General features: G+C 42.3%; 1 long non-coding RNA gene across 1 annotated transcript; it reads left to right on the top strand.

Annotated features, from left to right (window-relative positions):
• The first annotated feature begins 947 nt into the window (after positions 1–947).
• Positions 948–23236, top strand: LOC109237144. The gene is made up of 3 exons (XR_002069604.1): positions 948–1492; positions 16897–16960; positions 23167–23236. It is a non-coding gene; the product is annotated as an uncharacterized LOC109237144 (long non-coding RNA).
• Positions 23237–27738: the final 4502 nt, after the last annotated feature.

The following is a 27738-nucleotide window of genomic DNA, read 5'->3' as shown; positions in this document are numbered from 1 at the left end:
AGCTGGTAGGAACTATGTTAAAGCACTTGCACAAGCATACACGTAGTTGAACACTCTTATTAGATGTGAAGTCCTCCTGATTTTGCTGAGTATAGATGTATACCCTCGTTCACTTGTTATATATGTGAGAGTGGCTCTAGTTAGCAAGTGAGTTGTCAACATGACCATGAGGTTGATGGGGACACAGGATGCCAAGTGTTAGATTTCAGATACTGGGGCTCGTGAGCTGTAAATTGTTCGAGATTTGGTACTTCATGGAAATTGTTGGATAAGACCTGATGTGGACACTGTCGTAGGACATGAGTTATTGCTTACATTTACTGTATTATGAATTTAGGATTCGGGTTTGTGTTTTCATTCGTTCTTCTATGTCATTATTTTTGTATTTCCGCTGTTACTTTAAGCACGTGATTTTTGCCTTATATGAAATACTCCTATAAAATCTCAAGAAAATAGATTTTTTGTTAATTATTTGTCATTTTAGGAATTTTTGTAGAATTTTTAATTGTTTGCATTTTTGCGCATGTTTATGTTTTATTTAAATCATGAAAAATACCAAAAATATCACGCATGACATTTAGGCTTTATTTTTACATTTTTAGGATCAATCGGTAGTTACTTGTTTTATAAAAAAAATTGAAAATCATAAAAAATTGCTCCATCTTTACACTTTTTCCTTTTGTTGATTTTTTCTCTTTTAATTTAGGATTAAGTAGCTTTTATAATTTTTATAATTAGTTAATTATTTTAATTTCACATTTTTAGATAACCTAGGATTTTAATTTTAAGATTTTTAATTAAAAAGAAAAAGGAAAAAAATAAGAAAAGGAATTTGAAGAAAAGGTTTGATTGGATATTGAGCTAATTTTTGTAGCCAAATTAAACCCAAAATTTTATACCTAGCCCATAATTCTCAAGCCCATAATTCCAAGACCCATACCCCTAACCTAATCGCTACACTATATAATAGTACCTAATCCCTAAATACACTTATACTTTGGAAGACCTAGAAAATATCCGGAGATCCCCTTCTCTGAAAAATTGAGCAGCGGCGCACCGCACCTGATCTTTTTCTTCTTGCTTCATCTATTTCTCCAAATCTCAGGCCAAAAAATAAAACCTTCTCCTTCCTTCATAGCTGTTTCCCCAGCTCTGTAATCACCCACACGCCTAAATGGCTTAAAAAGTGGAAAAGAAAAATCCTCAGCAATATAAAAAGAAGGGAAGAAAACTGAAATAGCAAAGACTTGGAAAAATTCTCATTGAAGAAAGGAAAACAAACCGTGTTTGAATGTTGATTGGAAGTGAAGTGTTTAATCTCAAATTTCTGGCCGTTTTAGAGCTTATGGTTTTCTATTAATTTGTGGGTTAATCTCTGGGCTACCGAGAGGGATTGAGCTCTTAAATTACTGCCAAGCGCTGCCGATTCACTTCTTTGCTGGGCTCTAGATTTATTTCCGACCACCACTTTTCTTTATTCTATTGCAGCAAGGTACTCTTCTTGATTTTGACTTTGTAAACTGATTTGGATCACTCGTGTTATGAAGAATGGATTTCGGAAATTACAAGTTGTTCTCTATTGAACTAGTGATCCCTGTTATTGATTGCATGTCATATCTATTTGAGTATAAAGTCGGATCTAGATACTGTCATAACGCTTTGTGTTTGAATTGGAAGTATGTTGATACCGGCGAAAGGTTCTGCACAGAAATGTTTCCTTCCTTTTCTTTAACATGTAAACATTTGATGAAGTTGTCTCATGCACATAATTTGCTTAGGTGCTATATGACTGGAATACAATGTTTTTTGGGCAGTGTTGAAGTTTGTGTTTGAACTTTTGCTTTCGTCAGTTGTTCAATTATATAAGCCTTTTATTTAGCTTTAAATTCTCATCTTAGCCTTATATGAGCGTTTCTTTCCTTATTTTGTTCGGCATGATCATTAAAGTCCTTTATGCACTCAATTAGTAGATGGATTACTCGAGCATCATTTGAAGCCTTCTGTGTTAAATTAGCAATTGGACCGTGTAGTGTGGTTGAAGCACGAGGATTCCTTTTGGGCCATTTGAATGTAGTTAATTCAAGTCTAGTGGGCCAAGAGTTAATAAAATTCATAAACTAGTTCATCTTTCTATAAAGAATCTATATCCTTTTTCTACAATAATTTTCATAACCTTGGCCTTACAACAATCTCAAATTAGTTTAGGAAATAATTAACTATGAACATTCGTAGTTTGTTTTAGTTGAGTGAAGCCTTTTGGAATAATTTGAGGCGTGCCATGCCAAATAAAATTCCAAAACTCATGGCCCTCACTTAATCAATTTTAACTTTTTTAGAAATCGAGGTGCCATTAGTTGAATTTTCCATGGCCCTCGCAAACTTAAGAATGCGTAGTTGCTTTAGGCGCGCTTGTTTAATAATTTACCTTCCTAAACTCGGGTGTGCATTTATGTGACCCAAATCCAAATCCCAACAATGTTAGATAAAATATGTCAAGAGCCGTGGGTGCATTTATGTGACGTGGTTCAAGACATATTTTAAATGACGTTGCAATTCACCTAAAAAATTAATAGAAGCGGTTAAATAAGTCTAAAATATATCGTAGGCTAAAACATGTATTAAAATCAGATAATAGGCCAATTATAATAGTTTAAGCGACCGTGCTAGAACCAAGGAATCCGGGGGTGCCTAACACCTTCCCTCGGGTTAACAGAATTTCTTATTCAGAATTTCTGGTTCGCAGACTTCAAAAGGAAAGTCGAATTTTCCTCGATTTGGGATTCAAAACAAACCGGTGACTTGGGACACCAAATAAACTATCCCAAGTGGCGACTCTGATAAATAAATAATCTCATTTCGAATAATGTCACTTAAATTGGAAAAACTTCCTTGTACTACCTTCGGGTGTGTAAAAAGGAGGTGTGACAGTTACTTGTTGTTTTTCTTTCCTTATTGTGATTGTAGTATTATTAACCATCTCGTGTAGCTTTTATGTATATACATCATGTTCCGTTGTTCCTATATTTGTACAGTTTATGGATCGGTAGGTGTCTTGACTATTCCTCTTCACTACCCCACCGAGGTTAGTCTTGAACTTACTGGGCACCGCTGTGGTGTGCTCATGCTACTTTTCTGCACATTTTTGTTGTGGAGATCCAGGTACTTCCATTCTGTCTTATCATCCTTGAGGCGAGGTGCGTCTGTAGAGACTTCGAGGTATATCTACCGCGTCCGCAGACCGAGGAGTCCCTTTCTATCTTTCTGTAATAAGTATAGCCCTTCAAAAATTTTCCTTTGTTTAGACATTTCCGGAGTTAGAGCTTCTTATGTATCTCATAGCTTGTGATTCGTGAGATTCCGGATTTTGGGAATTGTTATTAACTTCGAGAGTTGTTATTGTATGTGCCGAGCGGTACCTTAAAGACTGTTTCATTTTACTATTTTGGTTTTTAATTATCTCTTTCGCAATTATTGTTTATATTCCGCATTGTTAGGCTTACCTAGTCATAGAGACTAGGTGCCCTCACGATGGTTCACGGAGGGCGAACCGGGGTCGTGCAAAACCCAACTATACCTTTCTTCATCCGCCTCCACCAATAGTGCTGCCTCAAATCCTGATACATCTTCGCGGCACCCGGATGAATGGAATACCGCGAACTATGGGCCTCCTCTAGAATCAACTCCCGAATCCCATCAACATTGGGTACACAAACCCAACCATGCATCCTCAATACCCCGTCATCACCAATAATCACATCTCTGGAATCTCCTCTCAGAACCTTGTCCTTGAGGACAAGCAAATGAGGGTCATCAAACTGGCGCTCCCAGATACGATCAAACAAGGAAGACCGAGAAAACACACAAGCAAGGACCCAACTGGGCTCCGAAAGATCCAATCTCACAAACTGGCGGGCTAAGAACTGAACATCCATCTCTATGGGCCTCTCCGCTGCTGGTAAATAAGCCAAACTATCTGCTGAAGCAATCCACCCGGTCTCTAGTGCTCATACTTTACTTGCTGACAATTGAGTCGCCGAGCTACAAACCCAACTATATCTTTCTTCATCCGCCTCCACAAATAGTGCTGTCTCAAATCCTGATACATCTTCGCGGCACCCGGATGAATGGAATACTGCAAACTATGGGCCTCCTCTTGAATCAACTCCCGAAGCCCATCAACATTGGGTACACAAACCCGACCCTGCATCCTCAATACCCCGTCATTACCAATAGTCACGTCTCTGGCATCTCCTTGCAGAACCTTGTCCTTGAGGACAAGCAAATGAGGGTCATCAAACTGGCGCTCCCGGGTACGATCAAACAAGGAAGACCGAGAAACCACACAAGCAAGGACTCGACTAGGCTCCGAAAGATCCAATCTCACAAACTGGCGGGCTAAGGCCTGAACATCCATCGCTATGGGCCTCTCCGCTGCTAGTAAATAAGCCAAACTCCCCAAACTCTCCGCCCGACGACTCAAGGCATCGACCACTACATTGGCGTTGCCCGGGTGATACAAAATAGTGATATCATAGTCCTTCAGCAGCTCTAACCACCTCCTCTAGTGCAAATTATGGTCTTTTTGCTTGAACAAATGCTGCAAACTCCGGTGATCAGTATAAATCTAACAAGGCACATCGTACAAATAATGACGCCAGATCTTCAAGGCGTGAACAATAGCAGCTAACTCAAGATCGTGGATATGAAAATTCTTCTCATGAACCTTCAATTGACCGGACGCGTTGGTAATCACCCTATCGTCCTGCATCAATACCGCTCCAAGGCCAATCCTCGAGGCATCACAATAGACAGTATAAGACCCCGAACCGTATATCAAAACTAGGGCTGTAGTCAAAGATGTCTTGAGCTTCTGGAAGCTCTCCTCACACTCTTCCGTCCACTGGAACGGACCACCCTTCTGGGTCAGCTTGGTCATAGGTGCTGCAATAGATGAAAATCCCTAAACAAATCGATGGTAATAACTCGCCAAGCCAAGAAAACTATGGATCTCTGTTGTTGAGGATGGTATGGGCCAACTCTGCACTGTTTCCACTTTCTTTGGATCCACCTTTATTTCCTTACTAGATACCACGTGACCCAAGAATGCCACAGAATCCAACCAAAACTCACATTTCGAGAACTTGGCATATAACTTCTTTTCCCTCAAAGTCTGAAGCACTGTCCTCAGGTGCTGCTCATGATCTTCCCGACTCCGGGAATATACCAGAATGTCGTTAATAAAGACAATGACGAATGAATCAAGATATGTCTGGAATACACTGTGCATCAAATGCATGAAGGTTGCTGGGGCATTGGTGAGCCCAAATGACATAACAAGGAACTCGTAATGACCATACCAAGTCCTGAAGGCAGTCTTTCAGGATATCCGGCTCCCAAATCTTCAACTGATGATAGCCTGAATGCAAGTCAATCTTAGAAAACACACGAGCACCCTGTAACTGATCAAACAGGTCATCAATACGAGGCAAATGATAACGTTTCTTCACTATAACCTTGTTAAAATAGGGATAATCAATACACATACGCATAGAACCATCCTTCCTCTTCACAAACCAGACAGAAGCACCCCAAGGTGATACACTAGGCCGAATGAAACCCTTATTAAGCAATTCCTGTAATTGCTCCTTCAACTCCTTCAACTCAGGAGGAGCCATACGGTACGGAGGAATAGAAATGGGATGAGTGCCCAGCAACGTATCAATTCCAAAATCAATATCTCTATCGCGCGGCATGCCCGGAAGGTCAGCTGGAAACACATCAGAGAAATCCCGTACTACTGGGACTGAATCAACTGTAGGGGTATAAATACTGACATCTCTCACATAAGCTAGATACACGTCACAACCCTTCTCAACCATACATTGAGCCTTAAGGAATGAAATAACTCTAATGGAAGTATGATCTAAGGTAACCATCCACTCTACTCGCGGTATACCTGGCATAGCCAGCGTCACGATTTTCGCATGACAATCAAGAATAGCATAATGGGGTGACAACCAGTCCATGACCAGAATAACATCAAAGTCTACCACGCTGAGCAATAACAAATCGGCTCTGGTCTCAAAAACACTAAGAGCAATCAAACACGACCGATAAACGCAGTCCACAACAAGAGAATCTCCAACAAGAGTAGAAACATAAATATGAGAACTCAAGGAATCCCGAGATACGGCCAAATACGGTGCAAAATAAGAGGACACATAAGAATAAGTGGAGCCTGGATCGAATAGAACCGATACATTTCTGTGGCAGACCAGGATAGTACATATGATGACAGAATCGGATGTGACAACATCAGTACGGGCAGGAAGGGCATAGTATCTGGCCTAGCCTCCCCCTCTAGGATGACCTCTACCTCCCCGACCTCCACCTTTAGCTGGTTGTGTAGGTGGGGTGGCAGCTGGTGCTGTGATCATAGCCTGAGAACCCTGCGGGGCACACTGTGGCCGAGAAGTCTGTGGAGGTGCGCCCCTAAGTGTGGGGCAATCCCTCACCATATGGCGTGTGTCACCATAGTCAAAACAAGCTCTTGGAGGATGTGGCGGCTGTGACTGGCTCGGGTCAGGTCTGTTGGACTGACAACTAGAAGCACCCCATGTAGGAGGCGCACTAGATACTGGTGGTGCATAATAAGGCTCCTGAGGTCTAGGAGGAGCTGGAATACCACTGGCTGCTGGAAGAGCTGAATGAACAGGGCGACTCATATAGCCCCTACCATGACGAGCTGAAGTTGGGGCACGAGCACTAGAATAATGGCCCGACTCTCGAGACCTCTTGGCCTCCCTCTCCTCTCTGTCCCGAGCATGCATACCCTCTACGCTCCTAGCAATGCTCACCACCTGCTGATAAGAAATATCCATCTCCAACTCCCAAGTCATACTAGACCTAATGCTGGGATTGTGCCCCTCAATAAACTGGCGAACGTTCTCATAAACAGTAGAAACAAAAGCTGGTGCATGTCTAGCCAAGTCGGCCAAAAATCATTGTTCTTTAAATTTTCGCACAACAGCTTTCCGTTATAGGGCCCGGACTGCGCACGCAAATCAAGAAGATATAAAAGGAGGTTTTCAAAGCCCCAAAACACAGAGACGGATTCTAAAACAAAAGATGACCTTTTGGGTCATCACAAGCACTAAGTATCTTGTCTAACCTCGAAGAAGTAGTGACGAGGGGTCGACTCCAACACTTACTAAGGCCAACAATACAATAATATAAAGTTCCAAATTTAAATCATAATGTATGTGGATATCAATAAGCTCAGAACAAGAATAATAACTGGAAAATCCTTCCATTATATTTAAGAACTCAAGGCACTTTCTTCAGTTAAAACAAGTGGCCTGTCAAGTAGCAAATTATACAAACTATAAAGAGCCCCAGTTCTATTGTCACACACAAATACTATCGAGGACATTCAGCTCAATCCAACATAAATGTAAATTATGCGCTGCCGAGGGTCGAACGGCGCGAACCATAGATGCATCTATTCACCCCGCTAGCGAATCATACATGCGACGCGATCAAACATAAATTTAAGAAAATACCTTGCTTGCAGATCGTGCGTGCGACGTGGTCAAGTATAATTTTATCATTGAAATCATAGTCCTTTCTTGATTCTTTTTAGAAATGAAGACAGTTCAACTTGAAGCCTTTAAATTATTAGAAATCCTCAACTTAATCCCAATTGTTTAAATTAGCACGTATAATCAAATAATAGTGTCCCCAGAGCATGATGTAAACCTAAAACTACCCAGACATAGAAGAAATAGTAGCTATGTACGAACTCTCAGCACTTCGTGCGTACGTAGCCCCCACAAATAATCACACATTAATTAAGTTCACCTATGGATAAATTTCCCTCTTACAAGGTTAGAAAGAGACTTACCTATCCTCAAAGCCTACTTCCAAATTCAAGAATGCACTCAAACCCTCAAATCGGAGCCGAACAATCCAAAACTATTCACATAGTGTAAAAATCAATCATTATAAGTTCAAAAGTTCATATTCTAACTATTAAAGTGATTATGCAACCCCAAAGGCAAGATTACTAAAATTCATCCACGGGCCCACGTGCCCGGATTCTGGAAATTTTCGAAGGAAATTGTTACCCATAACCTTAGAAACATAAGTATATGATTTTCACTAAGTTCCATAACCATTTTTGTGGTAAAACTCAAATTATTATCAAAACCCTAGATTTTTCCTCTAAACCCATGATCTTCACTAAGTTTTACATGTTAATCAACCCATAATCTAAGTATTTAACTCACATATGGTATAAATTACTTACCTCCAAAAGATAGATGAAAATCCCTCTCAAGAAGCTCCAAAAATCGCCCAACAATGGAGTGAAAATGAGTTAAAAATGCCTAAGTCCCGTATCAAATCAAGTGCACTGCCTCCAGCTTTCTCGCAGTGTGGACAAGTGTCCGCTTCTGTGAAAAATGGCTAGGTTAGAGGGCCGCATCTGTGGTCTTGCTTCTGCGTAAGAAGGGCTGCACCTACGAAGCCTAGCCTGCCCCTCCTTGACCGCTTCAGCGCACTTTGGCTCGCTCTTGCGGCTGACCAACCACAGGTGCGGTTATGACAGATCTAGTGCACTCAGCTATGGTTCCAAATTCTCAACTTGGTCCGAGCCTCGTCCGATTGGCACTCGGGGCCCCGCTTGAACATACCATTAAGTTTGGAATCATAAAACGGACTCACTCGAACTCTTGGAAAGCCCAAAACAACATTAAAACTAAGAATCACGCCCTAAAACCAATTGAATAAAACTTAAGGACTTCAAGTTCTTCAATTTACTTCCAATGCGCGGAAACGTACTTATACTACTCGGAATGACACCAAATTTTGCGTGCAAGTCGTAATCACATTACGAATAATTCCCAGTCTTGGAATTCCGTTTGGACCTTGATATCACCAAAACCCACTTCGAAACAAATTTAAAGAACTTCTACAAACTTTCAAGAACCAACTTTCACTATTAGGCGTCAAAACGCTCCCGGGTCATCCAAAACCCGATTCGAACATACGCCCAAGTCCGAAATCATCATACCAACCTATTGGGACTTTTAAATCCCGATTTCGTGGTTGTTTACTCAAAATGTTGACCAAAGTCAAACTTGGCCTTTTAAGCCAACCTTAAGGAGCCCAGTGTTCCGATTTCAATGCAAACTCTTCCAAATCCCGAACCAACCATCCCCGCAAGTCATAAATCAGTAAAAGCAAGTTTGGGAAGTCTTATTTAGGGGAATAGGGTTCTAGAAAGCAAAACGACCAGTCGGGTCATTACATTCTCCACCTCTTAATCAAATGCTCGTCCTCGAACGGGTTTAGATTCACACCTAAAGTGTTGAATAAGTGTGGATATCTGCTTTGCATGTCCTCCTCGGACTCCTAGGTCGCCTCCTCGATCGATTGGCCCCTTCACTAAACCTTTACCGCAGAAATCCTCTTGGATCTCAACTAGTGATCCTTTCTAGAAACAATAGCAACTGGCTCCTCCTCATAACCCAACCTCTCATCTAGCTGAATAGTACTGAAGTCTAACGTATGAGACATGTCGGCGTGATATCTCCGGAGCATAGACACGTAAAAACTGGATGAACCCCTGATAGGCTCGGAGGTAAAGCAAGCTCATACTCCCCCACTCGCCTAAACACCTCAAATGGGCCTATAAACCTTGGGCTTAACTTTCCATTCTTTCTGAATCTCATAATACCCTTCATCGGCGAGACTTTCAAGAGAACCTTCTTGCTACCATGAATGATACATCACGTGCCTTCTGATCCGCGTAGCTCTTCTGTCTGGACTGTGCCGTGCGAAGTCGCTCCTGGATCAACTTTACCTTTTCCAAGGCATCCTATACCAAATCAGTACCGTATAACTTAGCCTCGCCGGGCTCAAACCACCCGATGGGAGAACGACATCGCCGACCATATAAAGCCTCAAATGAAGCCATCTCGATGATGGACTGATAACTGTTATTCTAAGCAAACTCGGCCAAAGGCAAGAACTGATCCCATTGTCCCCCAAATTCAATCACACATAGTCTTAGTATGTCCTCCAATATTTAAACTGTCCGCTCTAACTGCCCGTCGATCTATGGATGAAATGTTGTGCTAAGCTCTACAAGGGTCCCAAACTCACTTTGTACGGCTCTCCAGAAATATGAAGTAAACTGAGGGCCTCTATCTAATATGATGGAAACAAGCACACCGCGCAATCGAATTATCTCTCTAATATAAATCTAGGCCAACTTCTCTGAAGTATATGTAGTCACAACCGAAATAAAGTGTGCCGACTTGGTCAACCTGTTGACAATAACCCAAACTGCATCAAACTTCTACAAGAACCGCGGCGACCTAACTACGAAGTCCATAGTAATGCGCTCCCATTTCCACTCGGGTATACTCATTTGCTGAAGTAGGCCACCTGACCTCTGGTGCTCATACTTAACCTTCTAGTAATTCAAGCACCTGGCCACATACTCAACTATGTATTTCTTCATCTGCCGCCACCAGTAATGGTGTCTCAGGTCATGATACATCATCATAGCACCTAGATGAATAGAACACCGAGAACTATGTGCCTCCTCCAGAATGCTCTCTCTCAAGCCATTGACATTAGGAACATATAGGCGATCCTGAAGTCACAGAACACCATCCTCGCCAATAGAAACCTCCTTGACACCACCCTCTAGTACCGTCTCTCTGAGAAGTTCCAAATGCGGATTATCAAACTGCTGAACCATGATCTGCCCCAATGATGAAGACTGGGCAACAACACATGCAAGAACTCGGCTGGGCTCTGAAATGTCAACCTCACAACTCTGTTAGCCAAGGGCTGAATGTCCAAAGCTAGTGGCCTATCCTCTACTGAAATGAATGCCAAGCTACCCATGCTCTCTGCCTTCGTGCTTAAGGCATTTGCGACCACATTTGCCTTGCCCGGATGATAAAGGATGGTGATGTCATAATCCTTCAGTAGCTCAAGCCACCTACGCTGCCTCAAATAGAGATCCCTTTGCTTGAACAAATGTTGTAGGCTGCAATGATCAGTATAAACCTCACATAACACCCCATACGGATAATGCCTCCATATGTTAAGAGCATGAACAATCGTAGCTAACTCTGGGTCGTGCACGGGGTAATTCTTCTCTTGAATCTTCAGCTGACATGAAGCATATGCAATAACTCGCCCCTCCTGCATCAATACACAACCCAAGCCAACGCGTGAAGCATCACCAATACACCTTATATATCCCAGAACAGGAAGGCAACACTACAACCCGTGTGGTAGTTAAAGCTGTCTTGAGCTTCTGAAAGCTCGCCTCACAATCATCGGACCAATGGAATGGAACACCCTTCTGGGTCAATCAAGTCAAAGGTGCTGCAATGGATGAAAACCCCTGCACAAACTGGCGATAATAACCTGCTAACCCCAGGAAACTCCTGATCTCAGTCACTAAAGTGGGACGTGGCCAACTCTGAACTGCCTCGATCTTCTTGCAATCCACCTTTATACCCTCGCCTAATACGACATGCCCCAAGAATGCCACAGACTCTAGCCAAAACTCGCACTTGGAGAACCTTGCATATAGTATCTGCTCGCACAACTCTGAAGCAATACTCTCAAATGTTGCTCGTGCTCCCCCAGGCTACGCAAGTAAATCAAGATGTCATCAATGAAGACAATAATAAAGGAATCAATATAAGGTCTGAACACCCGGTTCATCAAATCCATAAACGCCTCTAGAGCATTAGTCAAGTCAAAGGATAATACTAGAAACTCATAATGGCCATATCTAGTACGGAAGGCAGTCTAGGAACATCTGAGTTCTGAATCTTCAAATGATGGTACCCCGATCTCTTGTCGATCTTAGAAAACACACAAGCGCCCTGGAACTGGTCAAACAAATCATCTATACGCGATAACGGGTACTTGTTCTTGATGGTAACTTTGCTCAACTAGTGATAGTCAATGCACATCTGCATAGTCCCATCAGTCTTCTTCACGAATAGCACTGATGAACCCCAAGGTGATACACTTGGTCTCATAAACCCCTTTGCTAACAACTTCTCAAGTTGCTCCTTCATCTCCTTCAACTCTTTCGGAGCCATACGGTACGGTGGGGTAGATATAGGCTGGGTACCTGGAGCCAAATCAATACAGAAATCAATATCACGATCCGACGGTATGCCTGGAAGGTCAGAAGGGAACACATCGGCGAATTCCCAAAGTACTGGTACTGAATCAATCGTCGGAGACTTTGTGGTGGTGTCCCAAACATAAGCTAGATAAGACAAACAAGCCTTCTAGACCATATGTCGAGCCTTCAGAAAAGAGATAACCTAACTAGATGAACTAACATAGGAACCGTTCCACTCCAATCTTAGAAACGCTGGCATTGCTAAGGTAGAAGTCTTGGCATGGCAATCAAGGATGGCGTGATATGGGGATTACCAGTCCATGCCTAGGATGATCTCAAAGTCGGTCATCAAGTAACAAGAGGTCCACTCTAATCTCGTAACCAAAGAATGTGACCACACACGACCGGTAGATTCGACCCAGAACCTCAGAATTGCCCACAGGAGTGGACACATAAACAGGAGTACCCAAGGACTCACGAGGAATATCTAGAAAATGAGCAAACAGAGATGACACATATGAATAAGTAGACCTTCGAACAAATAACACCAAAGCATCCCTACCGCAGACATAAATAATACATGTGATCACGGCATCTGAGGCCACTACATCTGTTCTGGACGGAAAAGCATAGAATCTAGCTGGAGCGTCGGCTGACTAGCCTCCACCTGACTGAACAATAGCTGGCTGACCTCCCCCTGCCTGGCCTCGACCTCTAGGACAACCCCTACCAGACTATTCCTTACCTCTGGGCGGTTGAGCGGCTAGTGCTGTAATCATGGGGTGATGACCCTGCTGTACTACCTTGCCGTGAAGTCTGGGGCAGGTCCTCTTTATGGGACCCGAATCTCCACACTCCTAACAACCCCTTGGTACCATAGATTGCTGTCCCGAAGTCTGACCCTGATGGCCTGAAGGACCCTGAATGGCTGTTGGGCGCTATGAACTTTCTGGCATGTCACTGAAATAGGCACTGCAAGAACCCTGATGAACTGGTGGGTGGGAAGAACTCTCTGACATAGCGCTGAAATAGGGTCGCGCTGGAGTACCCCGAGGAGATGGTGGTAGTGCTTGATATGTGGGAGCGCTAGGCTGACCCCTCCCAAACTGATCTCTGCCCCTGGTCGGGGCACCTCTAAGCTCTCCAGAGAATTGGGTCCTCTTGTTCTGCTGCATATGCTCTCTACCCTTTTAGCGATAGCCCTCAATCCTCCGAGCAATCTCCACCACTAGCTGATAATCAGTACCCATCTCAACCTCTCGGGCCATGCTAGCCCGAATGCCGGGGTAGAACCGTGCAACAAATCTCCGCACTCTCCTTGCGTCTGTAGGAAGTATCATAAGTGCATGGCGAGAAAACTCAGAAAAACTCGCCTCATAATTGGTCACAGACATCTGACCCTGCTCGAGCTGCTCAAACTAACACCGCAACTCTTCTTTTTGAGAGGGTGGAATATACTTGTCCAATAAAAGCCGTGTAAACTGGTGCCAAGTCATGGGAGGAAAGCCCATTGGCCTGCCGAGAAGATATGACTGCCACCATCTGCGGGGCCTGCCATCCAATTGGAAAGTAGTGAAATCCACCCCATGCGACTCTAATATCCTCATGTTGTGTAGTCTGTACCTTGACCTATCAATGAAGTCCTGGGGGTCCTCATGTCGCTCACCTCCGAAGACAGAAGGGTGTAGCCAAGTCCATCTGTCAAAGAGCTTCTGCGGCTCGCCGATCCCAGCTGGTCTAAGCCTAGGTACAGCTGCTGCAACTGGCTGGGCTCCTTTCGCGGGTAGTGTACCTGGTGTCAGTGTAGTTGCATGCCCACGAGCCTAAGCAGTAGGGATCTGTACTCCCCTTTCCGCCTGGGATGTGGACGGGGCTGCTGGAAATAAACCAGCCTGAGTCATAGAATCCATGAACTGCGGCATATGGCCCATGACCTTCTGAAAGCCCAGTGCCGTCATGAAATCTACCGGGGCTGGCTCTGGAATAGGCACCTCGCCTTGCTGCTTCATGATGGGATCCTCCACTAAATTCGCTGGTGTTGCTACTTGGGCAGCTTTTGGAAGCCCTCGTCCCCTACCTCAGGCCGGTGCCCTCCCCCGGCCTCGGCCTCTAGTGTAACGACCCGATCGTCGTTCCGATTGTTTAGCCCTGTTTCCCCTATTTATGCTTTATTACGTGTTGCTCAACTCTTTTATATTGTGCTGGGATGGTTGGCTCGGGTTCGGAGTGATTGTGGAGAGAATTGAGACACTTAGTCTCTTAAGTTGGCTTATAGTTAGAAAAGTCAACCGAAAGTTGACTTATAGGTAAATGACCTCGGAATGTGGTTTTTATGGCTCGGATAGCTTCATTAGGTGATTTGGCACTTAGGAGTGTGTTCGGAAGGTTTTTCGGAGGTCCGGAGTAGAATTAGGCTTGAATTGGCAAAATTGAGTTTTTCGTGCTTTTCGGTTGACAGTGGAAAATTAATTATCAGGGTAGGAATGGAATTTTGAAAGTTCGAGCAGGTCCGTAGTATCATTTTCAACTTGTGTGCAAAATTTGAGGCCAATCAGACATGATTTGATAGGTTTCGACATCAAATGTAGAAGTTTGAAGTTCTAAAGTTCATTAGGCTTAAATTGGGGTGCGATTCATGATTTCGATGTGGTTTGAGGTGATTTGAGGCTTCGAGCAGGTCCGAGTTATGTTATGGGACTAGTTTGTGTGATTGGACAGGGCCCCGAGGGCCTCGGGTGTGTTTCAAGGTTGTTTCGGATCATTTCAGGCTATTTTGCAATAGCTGATGCTGGTGTCTGGTGTTGTTCTTCGCGTTCGCGAAGAAGGATTTGGCTTCAGGGACTTTGTTCATCGCGTTCGCGAAGAAGAAAAATCTCTGTTACGCATGTCTGAATTTGGAGGCTCATATCTCACAATCTATATGGAATTTGAAGATGATCCCAAAACTAAAGTTGTAGCCCTTTATGTCTAGTTTTCAGAAAGTAAACCATTTAGCATTTGGATTTGTGTACAAAGAGTTATGGCTGGTACACTACAGACTGTCCGGAAAGATGAAGAAGAAATTTGTGTTGCACAGGGCTGACTTTGGCAGCTTATATCTCAAAATCTTGTGTGGGTGTTTGGGGTAAGTGATTCTTACCTAGTTTTGGTTAATTCCCATGATTATGCCTTTAATTCATCATTTAATTTGTGATTTAAGGTGGAAATTGGGTGAAATGTGTAAGAAAGTTTGGGAAATTCTTTTTGGGATTTGAATGGGCATTTGAGGTCGGATTTCGATGAATTTGATATAGGTAGACTCGTGAGGGAATAAGGATTCTAGTTTTGTTATTTTTATCGAATTCTAAGACGTGGGCCCGGGGGTCGGGTTTGGCCAATTTCGGTTTTTTATGTAATTCGATTATTTTCGAGTGGGCTTTGTTCCTTTAGAGTATATTGATGATATGAATTTTGTTTTGGTTAGAATAAGAGCAATTGGAGGCCGAGTCAAGAGGCAAGGGCTTCACGGATTAGGATTTTGGTTGGTTTGAGGTAAGTAACGATTGTAAATCTAGACCTAAGGGTATGAAACCACGATATTTCGTATTGTTTTGATAAATAAGGTGACGCATATGCTAGGTGACGAACGTGTGGGCGGGCACCGGTTGGGATTGTGACCTTGTCCGTCCCGTAGCAACTATTAAGGCGCATATTTGATTTGAAATGATATGATATCCCGTATTTTAGAGATTGATACTATATTTTGGGTTGTACGCCATGTTTGGGGCCATGTGCCAACCTGTTTGGACCCTCAGGGGTGTTTTACTACTACTCTCACACTGTTTTGATAAAAAATAAAATCTCAGTCATGATTTATACCTCTTCATTTTTTATTCCTTTTTATCACTCTATTTTTAATTAATGAAAGATATTTTGGCCTGAGTCCCCGTGATTTGTAATGAGTTGCCCGAGTGGCTTATGAGGATGATGACTGAGTGAGGCCGAGAGCCGGATTGTGGGGATAGTGATGGATCGGGCTGCACGCTGCAGCATTATATATATATATATATATATATATATATATATATATATATATATATAATCGGGCTGCATGCCGCATCGAGATATATGTGGATCGGGCTGCACGCCGCAGCGAGATATTGGATCGGGCTACACGCCGCAGTGATATAGCGCTTGGGCTGTTCGAGCCCCTCTAGAGTCTGTACACCGCTAGTGAGCGCGGTCAACTATTATGGATCGGGCTGCACGCTGCAGCGGTTACTATTATGGATCGGGCTGCACGCCGCAGTGGTTATTATATGGAATGGGCTGTGGGCCGCAGCGTTGTTATATGGTACCTGTTTAGTGAGAGTGCTGAGTGTGAGCATTGACTTATGAAAGTAGAGTCACGAGTGACTGAGAGGCTCGTACGAGAGGCTTTATTTGTAAGTGGCACTGTGCCCGAGGGGATGATATTTTTATGAAACTACTGTTTTCACTCTTTTTTACATTAAGCCTCTAATGAAAACGTTGAACAAATGTTTTATACAAGATTTTAAATGGAAAATTGGAGATTTTATGAAAAATTCGAAATGTATATTTCTGACTCGATTAAAATTATTTTTGCTGGTGCTTATTATATGGCTTTACATGATCTTTAAATGCTCGTCAGTGCACTCAAGTCTTCAGTTATAATTGTTACTTACTGACTTGGAGTACTCACGTTACTCCCTGCACCTTGTGTGCAGATTCAGGTGCCAAGACTGAGTGAGAGCAGATTTGTTCACTTTGGATCCTTTCGGAGATTGCCAGGTAGCTGCACGGCGTCCGCAGCCTCGCCTTTCTCTTTCCTATTTCATCATTATGTACATTCTTAGACTTGTTTGTATTAAGGGAACAATACAGATTTGTATTTCCTTTTTGATGCTCATGATTGATGATTCCGGGTTTTGGGGGGCAGTGTTTAGATGTCTTTCTTATCTCTACTTGCTTGAAATGCTAATAATGGTAATTTTATGAATCGTCGATTAATATTGAATTAAAGGAAAAGTTCCTTATGTTATGTGTAGTGGATTGACTAGCCTAGTATCACGATAGGCGCCATCACGGCCTGGGTAGTTTTGGGGTCATGACAAGTTGGTATCAGAGCCTAGGTTACATAGGACTCACCGGTCATGAGCAGGTTTAGTAGAGTCTTGCGGATCAGTACAGAGACATCTGTACTTATCTTTGAGAGGCTGCATAACCTTTAGGAAAAATCTCACATTCTTGAATTCTTGTCGTGCGAATCCATTTATTTAGCCAAAAGCGTAACTCTTTGAATCCCTTTCATGTATTCGAATGCACACAAGAGCGCTCAGTATCAGCTATGCATCGACGGCTTGTGATTTCCATGGTGAGGTGCTAGATGTGATTTTTGCATGTTGATGATGGGCTAGTCTTGGGGACATGAGGCTATGTTTATTCTATGGCTTGAGTTCTGAGATTTCGATTTTGTGAGCCGTGCATTTGGGACTTATATGTGCGCTAGTGTCCTTATCGGTGGGGTTTTGTGACTGGATGACTATGTGGCGAGTGTGATTCGATGGTGAGGTGTGTTCAAATTGTTTGATTATGACAAAAGGATTGGCTGGAAATGTGGCAAGAACTATTGAGTGTTTGATTTCTATCTCGAGTTGGCATATGGCTTTGAGTTGTGAGTGTATTGGAAGACCTCTCATGTTGTTTAGTTGTGGAGTGAAGCGGATCTTTCTGTTGTGTTATCAGTTCTTGGTGATGTCTTTTAGGCTAACCAATGCTTCAGTAGCGTTCATGTATTTGATTAATAGTATATTCCAACTGTATTTATACTCCTTCGTTATTGTATTCATTAATAGCATCCTGGCGTACTCACGTAGCCAAGAGGAGCATTCTCAGCATTTGAGGAGGGTAGTATAGAGATTGATGGAGGAGAAACTTTATGCAAAGTTCTCCAAGTGTGAATTTTCAACTCAGTTCAGTAGCATTCTTGGGGCACGTGGTTAGACGAGTGTGGAGAGAGCTTCCAGATGCTCGAGATTGCTTTGACCACAACTCCGGTGTTAGTTCTGACATCAGCTTCAGGTTCTTATATCGCGTGTCTTGATGCCTCGAGGATAGGCATTGGTTGTGTTTTAATGCAGGAGGGTATAGTGATTGCGTGACAGCTATGAATTTTGGAGGGGTATAGAGATGATATCAATTTGAGGCTAAGCAGGTGGGGTTATCTCCCACGGGGTGTCATGAGGTTGTGTGATCCTTAGGTGGTTTTATAGCAAGTACTCCTTTACCAGTAAATGCTATACGTTATAAGTTGAAATTAGATCGCTTGTGGAAGTTGGCACGACTATTGCAATGGTAAATGCAAGATTGCAGATGATTTGAGATGTTAAATGGTTTGAGTTATATATGAGCTTATGAAGGATTTAGTTGAATCTCACTATGATATAGCGGCGGTGTTAGCGTATGGGCATTGTGAGTTTGATTGTTTTGATCTATGGCTTTGAGCCAAGTGAGGGAGGCTGCTAATGATAAGTTGGTTGCACGATTATGAGAGGTATTGGGTTCAGTTCGAGGTATACTGGTGAATCCGTTATGACCTGTAGAGGTGGAGTCTGAGAGACTCGAGTAATGGAAATTTTTGGATACAGGTGGTAATTTACTCCATGGGTAGATAGGTTTTATTGAATGATTGAGTTGTAACTGTAAATGGTGTAGTGCGTGTAGAGTAGAATGTTCTTGGTTGCTTCGAAGTGTGGTTACTTCCTAGTATGTTGGTGTGCAAATGGGGTCGGGTCATTTGATCTGTTTGATCAGTTTAATTGAGATTTGTGTAGAGTGGATGACTCTCGAGAATGGTTTTGATGGATTCAAGGTTATACGTAACAATTGGGAATCTTCAAGGTGTGTATTTTGCTAGAACTGAGATTTACGTTGGAGGGTGTTAAGACTTGTGGAATTTCTACATTATCATGGATTCTACATATCAGTATCAGGAAAGTGAAGGTAATGGCTTTAGATTTGCAGGAAGTCTCTTCCTGGTAAGTATTTTGAATATGGTACTTTTGGGGATATTTGAAAGAGTATTCAGGGGCTTACGAGCCTTTGACGGTACGGTCTTATGCTTGGGTCTAGTGTGGTGAGTCTAGGATGAGAATTGCGGTATTATGGCAAGGAGAAGTATCAATTCAAAGGTAAGTCAGAAGGAACTTGGATAAATAGGACAGCTTTGTAGTAGGTCGGATCGGCATGGTAAGGGGTATGATTAGTTCTTTGGTTGCTTATGAGGCAATGAGTTTTTATAGGTGTTGCTTAGCAATGCTCTTGGGTTTTGGTGACAGGCGTAGCTTCGTTGAGTTATAAGGATTCAGTCCTGCCGGTTTGGTGTTGTACAAATGGGATTCAGATAGTTCCTGATGGTTTCTACCACGGTTAGAGATGTATATTTTCTACTGGCGTGAGGTGCAGGTGATGTATAGTGATTTTGCTTCTAAATGGGATCAAATGGAAAGTTCTTAGCTAGTTGGGTACATTGTTACTTATGGCTCAGAAGGGATCATGCAGTTATCATATTTATCATAGGACAACATGGCGCATGCGGTATGTTGCGTAGAGTTGAGATTTGCATATGTGAGGTCACGGTTCAGTTCTGGAAGAAGGTCAAAAATTCTCAGGCAGCATTGGCAGTTTCAGATGACTAGGTAGATGATATCACTATTGGGTGGCTCGATGAGGGTGCTTCATTGGTATTGCGATGCTCTCTTCTTGGATCGACTGCTGATATTCAAGGTTGCTTGGTGACACGGAAGAACTATAGGGGTATCCCTCATGGAATGATTGAGTATTAGGGATGTGTTATATACGAGCGGTGGAGTTGGGATCAGATATGGTAATTTGTGTGCTTCATGAACTTCAAGACTGAGAGTTCTCATAAACAGATTATTTTGTGGTTGTGGACTGTGAGGATGCGAGCAAAGCTAGTCAGATGTTAGTAAATGATATGATTCTGTCATTGTGAACCTTAGGAGAGGTATCTATCTGTTGTGGGTGACCAGAGTTGATTTAGGGTTATAGGTTGGCCCACTATAGGTGTGTGTTCTGCACCGGGTCGGAATTGTTGACTCCAAAATGCTATTGTTAAGGGATGTACCATTCGATTATAATTGAGTTTATTCATATTATGGAGTGATCTATGAGTTACCCTTCGGTGTTGCGAGGAGTGGTGATTGTTGGTTATATGCACATATGGTGCGGATTTATTTGGGCTTTTATAGCGGGATTTGAGTAAGATAAGTAATTGGTATTACGGGATTGAGATGTATTGGTTATATTCTTTCTGATTCGTGTGGCATGGTATCGTCCGGTTCCCCTGTGGTTATGGCAATGCACTTGGAGTACTTGATGTCGAATTGCGCATGGTTATTGAGTTTGAGCATGGTGGTTTCATGTGGACCAGCATTTGGATGGGATCATGCATTGTAGCGGAGTTATGTGGAGGTAATATCCTTGGTGTCAGATTCGTTGTTTTGATTTTAATATGTGTGCCAGGCTCTTAGCATGGTGTTGTGATGGTAATTGTTAATGGTAGGATAGTCCTCTCGTGTGAATCTTTTCTATGATTTGAGTTCGTGGAATGTTGCTATTGAGTGCACGAGTTGCACAAGTTATGTCTTTGGATTGTATTGATACGTCATGTGATCAGAGTGGTCGTCTTGGATGAGAAGAGATCGTTGTGCCTAGATTGAATACTACCAGAGTTGACTACAGCATGGTTGGAAGGATGATATCGGAAGTTGGCTTAGAAATATGCTATATGTCCTGTCGGAGAAGGGGGAGCTCCGTGACTGTCTGATTGGATGAATGGTTCCTAGTTTCTACGTGTTTCTTTCATCATCGGTAGTATATGAAAGTGTTAGAGCGAGGCATTGCTTGATAAGAGGTTATGTACCAGTATTGGGTTGTTTTGAGTAGCTATTGTGATTAGGAGTTATCACTATGAGTGATTGAGTCATGCGGTATATTATGTGATTACATCTTGGATTACGGACATGGCTTGATACAACGTGTTCAGACTTATTGAGTTTATAGTTGTGGAATTTTGTTCTTTTAAATTATTTCAGAAGTGGAAATTTGGTTCTAAGGTTTATGGGTCAGGTTGGATTTCGAAATTTCAACTATGTAGTGCTATTGGACCTATATGAGATAGGGTGATGTGGGATCACCCTCGGTATGTGTATGGTAGGTTACACGACAATTTTGGTTGTTTTTGGAACAACTCTGGGCACGTTCGAGGACGAACGTATGTTTATGTGGCGGAGAATATAACGACCTGATCGGTCGTTCTAAGAGTTTAGCCCCGTTTCCCCTATTTCTGCTTTATTATGTATTGTTGAGCTCTTTTATGTTGTGTTTGGGAAGGTTGGCTCGGGTTCAGAGTGATTGTGGAGAGAAATGAGACACTTAGTCTCTTAAGTTGGCTTTATAGTTAGAAAAGTCAACTGGAAGTTGACTTATAGGTAAATGACCTCGGAATGTGGTTTTTATGGCTCGAATAACTTCACTAGATTATTTGGGACTTAGGAGTGTGTTCGGAATGTTTTTCGGAGGTCCGGAGTAGAATTAGGCTTGGATTGGCGAAATTGAGTTTTTGGCACTTTCCGGTCGGCAGTTGAAAATTAGCTATCGGGGTCGGAATGCAATTCCGAAAGTTGGAGCATGTCCGTAGTGTCATTTGCGACTTGTGTGCAAAATTTAAGGTCAATCAGATGTGATTTCATAGGTTTCGACATCAAATGTAGAAGTTTGAAGTTCTAAAGTTCATAAGGCTTGAATTGGGGTGCGATTCATGATTTCGATGTGGTTTGAGGTGATTTGAGGCTTCGAGTAGGTCCGTGTTATGATATGGGACTGGTTCATGCGATTGGATGGCGCCCCGGGGGCCTCGGGTGTGTTTCAGGGTTGTTTCGGATCATTTCGGGCTGTTTTGCAATAGCTGATGCAGTTGTCTGGTGTTGTTCTTCGCGTTCGTGAGGATCCTCATGCGTTCGCGAAGAAGGATTTGGCTTCAGGGACTTTGTTCATCGCGTTCGCGAAGAAGAAAAATCTTTGTTACGCACGTCTGAATTTGGAGGCTCATATCTCACAATCTATAAGGAATTTGAAGATGATCCAAAAACGAAAGTGTTAGACCTTTGCGTCTAGTTTTCAGAATATAAACCATTTAGCATTTGGATTTGTGTACAAAGAGTTATGGCTGGTACAGTACAAACTGTCCGGGAAGATAAAGAAGAAATTTGTGTTGCATAGGTCTGACTTTGGCAGCTTATATCTCAAAATCCTTAAGGAATTGGGAAATTACCAAAACACGAAAGTTGTAGATCTTGGTGTCTAGTTTTAAAAATTTAAACCATTTGTCTATTTGAGTTTTGTACTAAATGTTATGGCCATCATACGACAGGCTGTTTGATAAGGGTTTGGAAATGGCTTTTGAGAGTTTTTGTTCATCGCGAATGCGATGGGTGGCCCGCAAACGTGAAGAAGGAATACCTGGGCATAATTTAAAGTTCAAAAACGAGGGTTTTGAGTTCATATCATAAAATTTAATTGGGAGCTCGGTAGAAGGCAATTTTTGGAGAGATTCTTGCGTGTGTGTTTGGGGTAAGTGATTCTTACCTAGTTTTGGTTAATTCCCATGATTATGCCTTTAATTTCATCATTTAATTTTTGATTTGAGGTGAAAATTGGGTGAAAAGTGGAAGAAAGTTTGGGACATTCTTTTGGGGATTTGAATGGGCATTCGAGGTCGGATTTCGATTAATTTTATATGGGTAGACTCGAGAGTGAATAAGGATTCTAGTTTTGTGATTTCTATCGAATTCCGAGACATAGGCTCGGGGGTCGGGTTTGGCCAATTTCGGGTTTTTCTTTATGTAATTTTATTATTTTCAAGTGGGCTTTGTTCCTTTAGCGTATATTGATGATAAAAATTTCGTTTTGGTTAGATTATGAGCAATTGGAGGTAGAGTCAAGAGGCAAGGGCATCACGGATAAGGATTTTGGCCGGTTTGAGGTAAGTAACGATTGTAAATCTACACCTGAGGGTATGAAACCCCGGTATTTCATATTGTTTTGATAAATAAGGTGACGCACATGCTAGGTGATGAGCGTGTGGGCAGGCACCGGTAGGGATTGTGACTTGGTCCGTCCCGTAGTGACTATTAAGTCGCGTATTTGATTTGAAATCATATGATATCCCGTATTTTAGAGATTGATACTATACTTTGGGTTGTACGCCAAGTTTGGGGCCTTGTGCCGACCTGTTTGGACCCTTTGGGGTGTTTTACTACTATTCTCACACTATTTTGATAGAAAATATAATCTCAGTCATGATTCATACCTCTTAACTGTTTATTCCTGTTTATCACTCTGTTTTTAATTAATGAAAGATATTTTGGGCTGAGTCCCTGTGATATGTGATGAGTTGTCCGAGTGTCTTGTGAGGATCATGACTGAGTGAGGCCGAGAGCCAGATTGTGAGGATAGTGATGGATCGGGCTGCACGCCGTAGCATTATATATATATATATAATTTACTTTGGGACTACGGGACGGTATCCCGGTAGATCCCCTTGTTCCGCATATTTACTTTGGGACTACCGAATGGTATTCCGGTAGATCCCCCTTTACATTTACGTTTAGGACTACGGACGGTATGCCGGTAGATCCCCCTATTCTTTATATTTACTTTGGGACTACATAACGGTATTCCGGTAGATCCACCTATATATTTACGTTTGGGATTACGGGACGGTATCCCGGGAGATCCCCTGTTATTATCATTGTGTTCTGAGGTGTGATTTTCATTGATCCTACCCTTATGTAAACATTCTGCGTGCTGTCCGTTCTTTTCCTTATGCTTAGTACCTAGTATGAACTATATTAGGACACTTGCACAAGCATAATCGTGGCTAAGCGCCCTTATCGGATAAGAGGCTTCTTGATATTGCTAAGAATAGATGCACACCCTAGTTTATTTGCCTTCCATATCGGGCTGCATTGCGCAGCGAGATATATGTGGATCGGGCTGCACGCCGCAGCAGTTATTATATGGATTGGGGTGCGCCAACACGTTGTTATATGGTACCTGTTGAGTGAGAGTGCTGAGAGTGAGCATTGACTTTTGAGAGTAGAGTCACGAGTGACTGAGAGTCTTGCTCGAGAGGCTTTATTTTTGAGTGGCACTGTGCTCGAGGGGCTGATTTTTATGAAACTACGGTTTTCACTGTTCTTTACATTGAGCCTCTAATGAAAACGTTGAACAAATGTTTTATACGAGATTTTAAATGGAAAACTAGAGATTTTATGAAAAAATCGGAATGTAGATTTCTGACTCAATTAAAATGATTTTCACTGTTGCTTATTATATGGCTTTACATGATCTTTAAATGCTCGTCACTGCACTCAAGTCTTTAGTTATAATTGTCACTTACTGAGTTGGCATACTCACGTTACTCCCTACATCTTGTGTGCTGATTCAGGTGCCAGGACTGAGTGAGAGCGGATTTGTTCCCTTTGGAGCCTTTCGGAGATTGCGAGGTAGCTGCACGGCGTCCACTGCCTCGCCTTTCTCTTTCCTATTTCGTCATTATGTACATTCTCAGACTTGTTTTTTATTAATGGATCAATACAGATTTGTATTTCCTTTTAGATGCTCATGACTGATGACTCCGGGTTTTGGGGCAGTGATTAGATGTCTTACTTATCTCTACTTGCTTGAAATGCTATAAAGGGTAATTTTATGAATCGTCGGTTAATATTGGTAAAGTTCCCTATGTTATGTGTAGTGGATTGGCTAGCCTAGTATCACGATAGGCGCCATCACAGCCTGGGTAGTTTTGGGGTCGTGACATCTAGCAACGGGGGGAGCAGCTCCTCCTGGGTTTGGAACGTTCGCCGTACGCGTTCTCACCATCTCTGAGAGAATAGAAGAATTAAATTTAGTATACCATCAACTGCATGATTGGAGATGAACAAAGAGTAGTTTCCTAACACCCTATAGCCTCTCGAAGATAAGTACAGACATCTCCGTACCGATCCGCAAGACTCTACCAGGCCTGCCCAAAACTTGTGAGACCTAAGTGAACCTAGTGCTATGATACCATGTTCTCATGACCCGATTTTATTATAGGCCGTGATGGCACCCAACAATGTTGTTGGGCAAGCCAACACTGATCAACTAGTGATTTCCGTTTCAGATAAATTTATAAACAATGGCTTTTTCCTTATTTAAAAAAAAGATTTAGGAGTTTGCAACTTTAACATAAATAAATGGAAGCAATCAGTACGAATCGAAATCATGTGAACAAACCAAAACCATAAGTCTACTAATGTGTGTACCAAGACCTGCTGTCACAAATATGTGGGTAATCTAGTAGAATATACAAAACAAATGATATCCTACTGTCTGAAGGAAATAGAAAGAAAATAAAGCACAAGAGAGACTCTAGCTGCTGCAGGACGCCTCAAAAGGGCAGCTCACGCGGAAGTCTCAAGCCGGGGAATGAATCTACGCGCCAGACTGGTGGCCAGATATACCTGCCTCAAATCTTGTACTATCAAGTACAGAACTGTAGCGTAAGTATATAAAAAATATAAAAATATGTACCCAGTAAGTATCTCGTCTAACCTCGAAGAAGTAGAGACGAGGGGTCGACTCCGACACTTACTAGGGCCAACAATATAGTAATATGAAGTTTCGAATTTAAATCATAATCTATGTAGATATCAATAAGCTCAGAACAAGAATAATAACTGGAAAATCCTTCCAATATATTTAAGAACTCAAGGCACTTTCTTTATTTAAAACAAGTGGCCTTTCAAGCAGCAAATTATACGAACTATAAAGAGCTCCACTCACACACAAATACCATCGCGGACGTTCGACCCGATCCAACATAAATGTAAACTGTGCACTGTCGAGGGTTGAACGGCGCGAAACATAGATTCATCTATTCACCCCATGTGCGAATCATACATGCGACGCGGTCGAACATAAATTTAAGGAAATACCCCGATCGCGGATCATGTGTGCGACGTGGTCAAGTATAATTTTATCATTGAAATCATAATCCATTCTTGATTCTTTTTAATAATGAAGACAATTCAACTTTAAGCCTTTAAATCATTAGAAATCCTCTACTTAATCCCTTTTGTTACGATTAGCACGTATAATAAAATAATAGTGTCCACAGAGCATGGTGTAAACTTAAAACTACCCGAACATAACAGAAATAGTAGCTATGTACGGACACTCGTCACTTCGTCCGTACATAGCTCCCACAAATAATCACATATTAATTAAGTTCACCTATGCAGAAATTCCCACTTACAAGGTTAGAAAAGATACTTACCTCGTCTCAAAGCCTACTTCTAAACTCAAGAATGCGCTCAAACCCTCAAATCGGAGCCGAAAAATCAAAAATTATTCAAATAGTGTAAAAACCAATCTTTATAAGTTCAAAAGTTCATATTCTAACTATTAAAGTGATTACCCAACCCCAAACGCAAGATTCCTAAAATTCATCCCCGGGCCCACGTGCCCGGTTCCGAAAATTTTCGCAGGAAATTGTTACCCATAACCTTAGGAACATAAATATATGATTTTCACTAAGTTCCATTACCTTTTTTTTTGTGGTAAAACTCTATTTCTATCAAAACTCTAGGTTTTTCATCTAAACCCCATGAACGTCACTAATTTTTACATATTAATCTACCCATAATCTAAGTTTTTAACTCACATATGGTATAAATTACTTACCTCCAAAAGCAAGTTTAAAATCCCTCTCAAGAAGCTCTAAAAATCGCCCAACAATGGAGTGAAAAGGAGTCAAAAATGCCTAAGTCCTGCATTAAATGAATTGCACTGCCTCGAGTTTTTTCGCACCTGCGATCAATGGGCCGCATCTGTGTCCTTGCTTCTGCGGACAAGTGCTCGCTTCTGCGAAAATGAACTAGGTTGGCGGGCGTCGCACCTGCGGTCAGAGGGCCGCATTTGCTGAAGAAGGGCCGCACCTGCAAAGCCTGGACTGCCCCTCTGTCACGACCCCAGTTCACCCTCCATGAAACATGTCGTGATGGCACCTAGTTCCTACAACTAGGTAAGACTAACAGTGCGGAATAACAAATTAACATTTGTGGAATAATAAATTAAACCTGAACATACGGAAATAACAACTGTATATAAGGCCACTCAGCCTATACAACTCAAAATATGCGGAAGTCTGCAACTAAATCCCAAAACCCGGAAACTCACGGGAAACACAGGCTAATAGAATGTAGTAAACTGCTCTACACCAGAATGTCTAAACAACATGAAAGGAAAGAAAAGGAACTATCTGCTAAAGCCGGAATAGAGTAAAGACTCCTGGTCTGCGAACGTAGCAGATATACCTCAAGTCTCAGCTAGGACACTCCACCACGAGGATGATACGTCTGGGAGGAAGTACCTGGATCTGCACATGAAAAACATGCGCAGGAAGGGCATGAGTACACCACAACAGTACTCAGTAAGTTCCA

Source organism: Nicotiana attenuata, unplaced genomic scaffold (assembly GCF_001879085.1).
Source record: "Nicotiana attenuata strain UT unplaced genomic scaffold, NIATTr2, whole genome shotgun sequence".
Taxonomy (NCBI): domain Eukaryota; kingdom Viridiplantae; phylum Streptophyta; class Magnoliopsida; order Solanales; family Solanaceae; genus Nicotiana; species Nicotiana attenuata.
This window is presented reverse-complemented; position numbering and strand designations above follow the sequence as displayed.